This window comes from Thalassophryne amazonica, chromosome 3 (genome assembly GCF_902500255.1).
Source record: "Thalassophryne amazonica chromosome 3, fThaAma1.1, whole genome shotgun sequence".
Lineage (NCBI taxonomy): Eukaryota > Metazoa > Chordata > Actinopteri > Batrachoidiformes > Batrachoididae > Thalassophryne > Thalassophryne amazonica.
The window spans coordinates 74,515,347-74,523,711 of record NC_047105.1 but is presented as its reverse complement, the minus strand read 5'-3'; positions in this window follow the sequence as shown (position 1 = coordinate 74,523,711).

Genomic DNA, 8,365 nt, shown 5'->3' with positions numbered 1-8,365 from the left:
ATGAAAGAAAGCGACAAACCCCTATATATGTTGGAATAAATAATGTTAACTTATATTTCTGACTTTGTTTCCTCTTATTGCCACCACAGCACTTAGGTGTATATATACTGCTCATTTTGCTCTGCTTCTTCGCCAGATACATGTGCCCTGTGCCTTCTTTCCAGCTCTCTGTTCTGTATTCCATAGTCCTGCCTGCCTCATCGTGTTCTCGACCTCCTGCCCGTTGGTTCCAACCTTGCTTAAGCCTGATGTTTATTGTAATGCTGTTGTGTTTTTTGGACTGCCTTCCCGTGTAACGACCATTGCTTTCCACACCACTAAAGTTTTTCAACCAGAGCTGTTGGTGTGAGCCTTGCATTTGTGGCCTAACCAACCTGCTTGTCAACTGCGTGCCAGAACCAAAGCCAGAGTATTTCCACTCATGTGTGTCAAATCCTGAATGCATTGCTAGAATCCTAATACATCCATAATTTCCATAAATGATTTGCAGAGGGGATCAGAAGTCTTATTTATATGAATGTTGAAGTCACCAATAATCAGAAGGTTATCTGCACTAGTTGACCAGTTAGAGATGAACTCACCAAATTCATCTAACAATTTAGCGTATGGACCGGGGGGCTATAAGTAATACAGCTGATTTTTATTCTTGGGAGCTTAGCAATACATCACATTGTGGAAGAGCGGAGAATCAGATGTTCAAAGGAATTATATTTGTGACCTCCAACAGCTAAACTAAACCTAGATTTATAAATAAAAGCAACACCCTCGCCTTGCTTCGCATCATAAGGGACACGACTAAATCTGTAGACCGGTGGCCAGGCCTCATTTAAGGGGAGAACAGCTGTAGGTTTAAGCCAGGTTTCATATAACCCAATCATATCTAAGTGATGATACATAATTAGATCATTAATCAACAATGATTTTGAGGTCTGTGATCTTATGATGTTATGATGTGATGTTATGTTATGACTAAGGACCTCAGAGTCGTTGACAGTTTCCGTCAGGATTCAGAGCCAGGTATTCAGCAAAATAGAACCCAAATGCAAGACATCCAAAACACAGGAAGTGAGTTTAAAAAACTAGCCAAGTTTTACTACAGTCATTGAGCCAAACATACAAAACAGGAGTGGGTAAAGTTTCTAAAAAAAAAAAAAAAAAAAGGTCTTTGTCCAATAGGGGACACGACAGGAGAGTGCGAGGATTCAACAAAAATACAGTCTTTATCCAATTAGGAGTGAGGTGTCAAAAACAGCAGGAGTGGGGAAGGTTACAACTAAAATACAAACTAACCTTGAATGCAGTGTGAGGGAAAAACCAGTAAAGCAGAAAGTACAAACAAAAGACAAAAATGCTTAGAGCCCCTGGGAATTACCTGAAGATATTAGCTATCAAATAAACTTAAAGAATTTCAATGATCACTGTTATACACACCACCAATAAATGAAAGCATGAGTAACAAACAATGGACCAACAAAGACTAACTCAAAATGTGACCTGATGTAACCAGCTGAACTAATGAGGCACACCTGCACTGATTACGCAACAAGAACATGTACTGACAAAATGAGAACACAAGAGTGCAGCAGAGAACAGACTTCCATATGAAAAGAAATACAACACTTGACCCCAAGTCATAACCTGAACACACCCAGAGAAAGGAACTGCAAAAATCAAGCGAAACCTGAAGGAATGTTAGCACAGAAAAAAAAAAAAAAACAAACACAAAGAGGAACAGACCTGAACAAACACCAAAAATAACCCATCACAGAGGGCTGGCTACGTGACAGTTGCACTGTTTGGGTTTAGTGGTGGTTCCAGAGTAGCATATAAGATGCCTGGAAGTAGGTTTAGGTTTGAGACATTCCACGCGGGTTGTAGGTAGCAAACACGAAATATTTGATATTGCTGGAACAGCCAACAGGCCATCCTCAGCTTCAACATCATCCAGTGTTATAATGGGTATTAAGTTAGCAAAGCATATCCCGCTATGATTTTTATGGACACGTCTGTGGAAACAGGCCAGAGTCTCAACTTGATGAATTTCCCTCCCTGTCACATAAACTGCACTATCACCATAGTGCATTTTCTGGACTAATTTTCCCGCTAAGCTCATGGATTCCACACCCACATTTACCATAACCCTTGCAGGGTCTCTTATCACCTGCTCTGTGGCCTGCTGTAAAGTCCTAATGTTACCCTCCCTGTCGAGCTCTATCTATGTTTGCAGACAAGATGGCGGTGCCATTTTACACCAGCATTTAAGTACAGCACCCATTTATTGAGGTATGTGGAACTGAGCAGCTTGAGAAGGGTATTTAATCTTCAAGCAGCCTGAGCCATACACAAATATTCATCTGTAAATTAATGCAAAATGATGCCACAATTTATTTTTAAGAACTTTTTTAAAAGTCAAAAATAATCAAATATGTGAAGTTAAAAATCTGTACGTAATATTATTATTACGTCCGCCAAGGACGTAACAAAATCATCGGCATTATACGAGGTCTGTCAATAAAGTATAGGTCTTTTTTATTTTTTCAAAAACTATATGGATTTCATTCATATGTTTTTACGTCAGACATGCTTGAACCCTCGTGCGCATGCGTGAGTTTTTCCACGCCTGTCGGTGACGTCATTCGCCTGTGAGCACTCCTTGTGGGAGGAGTCGTCCAGCCCCTTGTCGGAATTCCTTTGTCTGAGAAGTTGCTGAGAGACTGGCGCTTTGTTTGATCAAAATTTTTTCTAAACCTGTGAGGCACATCGAAGTGGACACGGTTCGAAAAATTAAGCTGGTTTTCCATGAAAATTTTAACGGCTGATGAGAGATTTTGAGGTGATACTGTCGCTTTAAGGACTTCCCACGGAGCGAGACGTCGCGCAGCGGTCCCAGGCGCCGTCGTCAGCCTGTTTCAAGCTGAAAACCTCCACATTTCGAGCTCTATTGATCCAGGACGTCGTGAGAGAACAGAAGTTTCAGAAGAAGTCGGTTTCAGCATTTTATCTGGATATTCCACTGTTAAAGGAGATTTTTTTAATGAAAGACGTGCGGGTGGATTGCAGCGTCGGCTCACAGCCGCCGTGACGCTCCGCCACAGGAAAAACACCTCTGTTGGAAGCCTTAAGGACAAGTTGGAACATGTCCAGCTGTTAAACAATTTCTCATATACTCACTCTACTGAAAGCCATCAAAAGCCACCTGGATTTTACAAATGGTTATCAACACGGAGGTGTTTTTCCTGTGCCGCCGCACCGCGCCGGCTGCGTCCCGACGCGCGGACCCGTCCGCACGCCGCAGGTGCTAAGTGTATTGGGGGGTCAGGGGGCATGCCCCCCCCCCCGGAACTTTTTAAAAAAATGGTGCCTTCTGGAGAAAAAATACCTTTCTCAGGTATGAAGCCCTCTGAAACAAAGAAAACTCATTTCAAACTGTTAAGTAAAAACACAGTACTGATTAGGAGGGGTCTGGGGGATCTCCCCCAGAAATCTTTTAATAGAGCAAGTCAAATTTTGTATATTCTGGTGAATTTTAATGAGTATGAAGCCCTCTGAAACAAATAAGTCATTTCAAACTGTGAAGTAAAAACACATTTTTGATTATGGGGGGTCTGGGGGTGCTCCCCCAGAATTTCTTTAAAAGAGCAAGTCAAATTTTGTATATTCTCATGAATTTTAATGCATATGAAGTCCTCTGAAACAAAGAAAACTCACTTGAAACTGTGAAGTAAAAATTCTTTGTCTTCTGTAGTATTTTGATCGGTTCTAATCCTGTAAATGCGCCAAATGGTTGCTGTGTTGCTGGCTGTACAGTCAATAAAATACAAAATTAGGGCCTAAAACAACTGACAACATTGTTCTGCTGTGCACAAAGTAACACTCTGTTGTGTGGGCCGCTGAAGAGGAGGTACTGCTGGCCCACCACCACCAGAGGGCACCCTGCCTGGAGTGCGGGCTCCAGGCACCAGAGGGCGCTACCGCCTCACAGGAGCAGCCGGGGTGACAGCTGACACTCATCACCTGTGACAGCTGTCACCACTCATCTGATCTGCATCGGTATATCAGCAAGACGTCATCTCCACCTCTTTGCCGAGATATCGTTCTACCTGAAAGGTAATATCCTCAGCCTGACTGCTTGATAGAAAGCCCTTTTTGTGATTTTTGTGAGTGATAACAGACTTTTTCTCCAACGAGAGGTGGAGGTAGCTTCCCTGCCGTGCAGATTGCTGGGTGCAGACGCACCCACGTTTAATTGTGTTTTTGTTCCTCGCCAGCAGTACCAGGTCCGACACGTGGAGGCAGTGGCCACCTGGGAGTTCGGGACTTGGCGGCTCCAGTATTCCCGGGGTCTGGTGGCGGAGGAAATCGTGTGGTTCCGGTTGTGCTTTGGACAGGCGTCTCCTATCTTCGAGCCTGCCCACACGACACCTTGTAATTTGACCTCTGATCTATTGTGTAATCTGTTGTCTTTGTTGTGCACGTTCGCAACAGTAAAGTGTTGTTATTTGACCTATTCCATTGTCCGTTCATTTGCGCCCCCTGTTGTGGGTCCGTGTACTTACACTTTCCCAACAACTGTCACCAGTTTTGAAAATGTATGCGCACTGAGAAACTCAAAACTGACTGGCTTATTCACATTTAATTGGTAAAATGCTCTCACTCGTAAAACAAACTAGGGCTGCAACTAATGATTATTTTAGTAATCGATTATTTTTTCGTTTAATCTTTTTTTTTTGCTTATGTGAGTTTTGCCATTGTTTCCATTGCCATTATTTCTTTAAGTGAGTTATTATTAAAAGGACTTTATCACGCAACATCAAAGTTTGAGCTTGTAACAAAGTTATGATGTAGTGTTTTGTTTTATTTTGCACATACATCACAGAAACACCACAGAGATTTCCATCAGGTTTCACCCGATTATGAACATTTTTAGATGCCTACGGCAACTATCTCAACCACTGACAACATATTACATACAGCAAGAGTGCACAAAAGCATTTTAAAGGTCTGACTAAAGTGTAATATGTGATCTTTAATAAGATATTTTCATGAAAAAAGACACAAATGTGCAGTTTACTATTTTTTATTTTAGTTTCAGTTTATTATTTTTTCTTATGTAAAAACACAGCTTAGATGTGGTTTGACTGAAACAAATTGTCATTAAACTTAAAACAGGGATGAAGTGGAGGTTTAAGAGTCACTAGGTGTTCACAGGAAACAGTTACTTATTTCTATATTTATGTTCATTGTTAGTTGGTTTTCTTTTCTGTTGTGTTTTGTTTTGTTTCTTTAAAATTGTATTGTAGCATTATTGGTTATTATATTACTATTGTTGTTGTTGCTATTATTATTATTAATATATTAATAAATAAATAAATATTACACTTCGTAATACATTTGACTCTTATGACAAGAAACGCTGAGCCATTAATTATTATACATAAAATGCACACAAACTGTGCTGAGATGCGAACAACTTAATGTTAACTTTAACACTGAAAACACCATAGACATGCTAACGCATTAGCATCGGTTCCGTTTTTAAGTTATAAAATACATCTATCAACTGTTTCAGAAGACCATAAGAGGTCAGTTTAACCTTAAAAAAAGGTAAATATTACTCACAGATATATGCTCTTTAGGGTTTTAGCGGGACAAAATTAAGATAAAGCGAAATAAAACAACGAACCACGAAGCAGCAGATCAAAGATCGATGCACTGCTTCATTGGTTCAAGGTTCAAAGCAAAGCCGCGCTGCAGAAACGGTTGATTATACAGACCCGCTGCAAGGTCTGCAATCAATGTAGGGAAATGATCATTTTCCTGACAAACATCCCCAAAAACAACAGCCACTCTGAAGGAGCGAATGGATCAAATCATTTCTTAAGGATACCTGAAAAGAACAGGTTCCCGACACGCAACCCTAACAGCAACACGCTTTTTTTTAAAAATAAAACTCACATTAAAGACTCACGATTATCTTAGTTAAACACCTAAATACATATTTTGGTTGAACTCACCTCCGTAACAACGCAATGTTGTTTGTTGCTTGTCCACTCCACCACCCGCAAACGCTTGTTTACACTGACGAGATCTCGGCCACCGTAAAGGTGTCTATACTTTGGAAAGGAACAGTATCAAATACAATACAACACTTAAGTTCTTGAGCAAGGAACATTTCACCATTTGACACCAATTACACACATAGTACACCAAACTGTACTGCACTGCCATTATCTTCAGACAAACAGATCCTGGGTTTCACAATGACACCCCTTAACATAATAGAAAATTTCACCAAATTTAGACTCTTTCAAAATTGGAACAATTCCTCAATTGACAAAAGAACATTATGTACATACTACAATGTTCACACCACCTTCCAAAAAGAGAGAGAGAGAGAGAGAGAGAGAGAGAGAGAGAGAGAGAGAGAGAGAGAGAGAGGCAAAATTAAAACAGTTGGACATAAGTTGACAATAGTTTTAAAATAAATAGTTTGACTGTGAAACCTGAGCAACATAATTTAAAACATGTAATTTATTTGGACTTCAGTGAAATATGTTTAAGAAATATTTTTAAACTTCACAAAATTGAGGTAATAATTTGCATGAACATTACTGAGTGGAATGGAGGCAAAATAAAGAAGCTAGAATAACTTAAATTAAATAATTTGGCTAACTAATAACTCCAAACCTTTAAATTAAATTGGTTAAATTAATTAACAGTGTAAAGGATAAAGCAAATGAAGTATACAAAACCACTTAATGCTTTGCTAAACTTGAGTTAGTCTGACTACGTATAAGCATCTTGTGTGTAGTCAGTAATGGCTGAGTTAGAATTTCTTTTAAAAAAATGCAAATTGCTAATTTAGATTTTGTTGTTGTATTTTTAAGATGAGCAAATCATTCGTTTTAGACTGTGGAACACTCCAAAGAATATTTCACTTATGTGGGCTGATCCTCATCACATGTAAGGTGAAATCAAATGGCTGCAGCTTTGAACACTGTGACAAACAACCCCGGTCTCCTCTAAACCTCATAACTGGTCCGCTGTACCAATAAAGATCACAGCTTTGACCCACTAAAACAAACAAGCAAACATCACTCATTCATTTTATCGTAAATTTTCATCCTCATTTCCACACCAGGAAAAACATTTGGGAGTAAATCAGCTCATCAGCTCACCTGATCTGAAGTGGGATCCAAAGGTGAATCCGCAGACAACCGAGGACATAATGACCAGGAGGAGCAGCAACCATAAAGTCCCAAAGTTCTTCAACTTACTCGAGCAAAACACAAGGAGACAAAAAAATAAATATAACCCAAACGTCCGTGGGGTATCTGTTTCTGCCAAAAACAGCAGCACTTTGATAAATCTACAGGTGACCAAAGCCATTAAATTTGGCGATGCTGATTGGCCAAATATTTATAATATTTCCTTAGAAACCACACACAATTGGTCATTTCGCTGCACTTCAAAGGGCCGATGAGTGAGCGCCCAAATGATACATTCTGTGAGGCCGCGGCACGCTCTGTTTCCTAATAAAATGAATTTAAAAGACTAAAAAGCATAGTAACATACTATACCAGTATGCTAGCCATACGAAACGGAAAATAAGTGCGTCTTAAGTTTGGTCTTGAAAGTCTCTACAGAATCTGACTGTTTTATTCACGCAGGGAGATCATTCCACAGAACAGGGGCACGATAAGAGAAAGCTCTATGACCCGCAGACCTTGTATTCACCCTAGGGACACAAAGTAGTCCTGCACCTTGAGAACGCAAAGCCTGGGCCAGTACGTAGGGTTTATTTAGGTCAGCTAGGTAGGGAGGTGCCAGTCCATGAACAATTTTATAGACTAGTAGCAGCACCTTAAAACTGGTCTCACAGGGACAGGAAGCCAGTGAAGAGATGTCAAAATAGGTTTAATGTGGTCGAACTTTCTGCTTCCTGTCAAAGGTCTGGCATCAGCATTTTGAACCAATTGGAGAGCCCTAATGCTGGACTGCGGTAAACCAGAAAATAGATCATTGCAGTAGTCCAATCTAGAAAAGACAAACGCATGAATCAGGGTCTCAGCATCAGCCATAGCAGGATGGGATAGTAGGTGGGATAATGTACAGGAACATCTGTGTCAAATATGGATGGGAAGTTCTAAAGTCCAAATGAGGAACACCAGTAAAGGTGGTTGAGAACAGCAGAGCTAAGGTACTGTGGGACTTCCAGTTCCACACAGACAAACAGGTGATGGCCAACCATCCATCCACATACAGTGGGGGTTGGCAAGGAGCACAAAAGGGCAGAGGTGTCAAATCCAGCTTCAGAAAGTAAAAACCCTCCCATGTGTTGCTTCTACCTGTGCACCTAAAACAG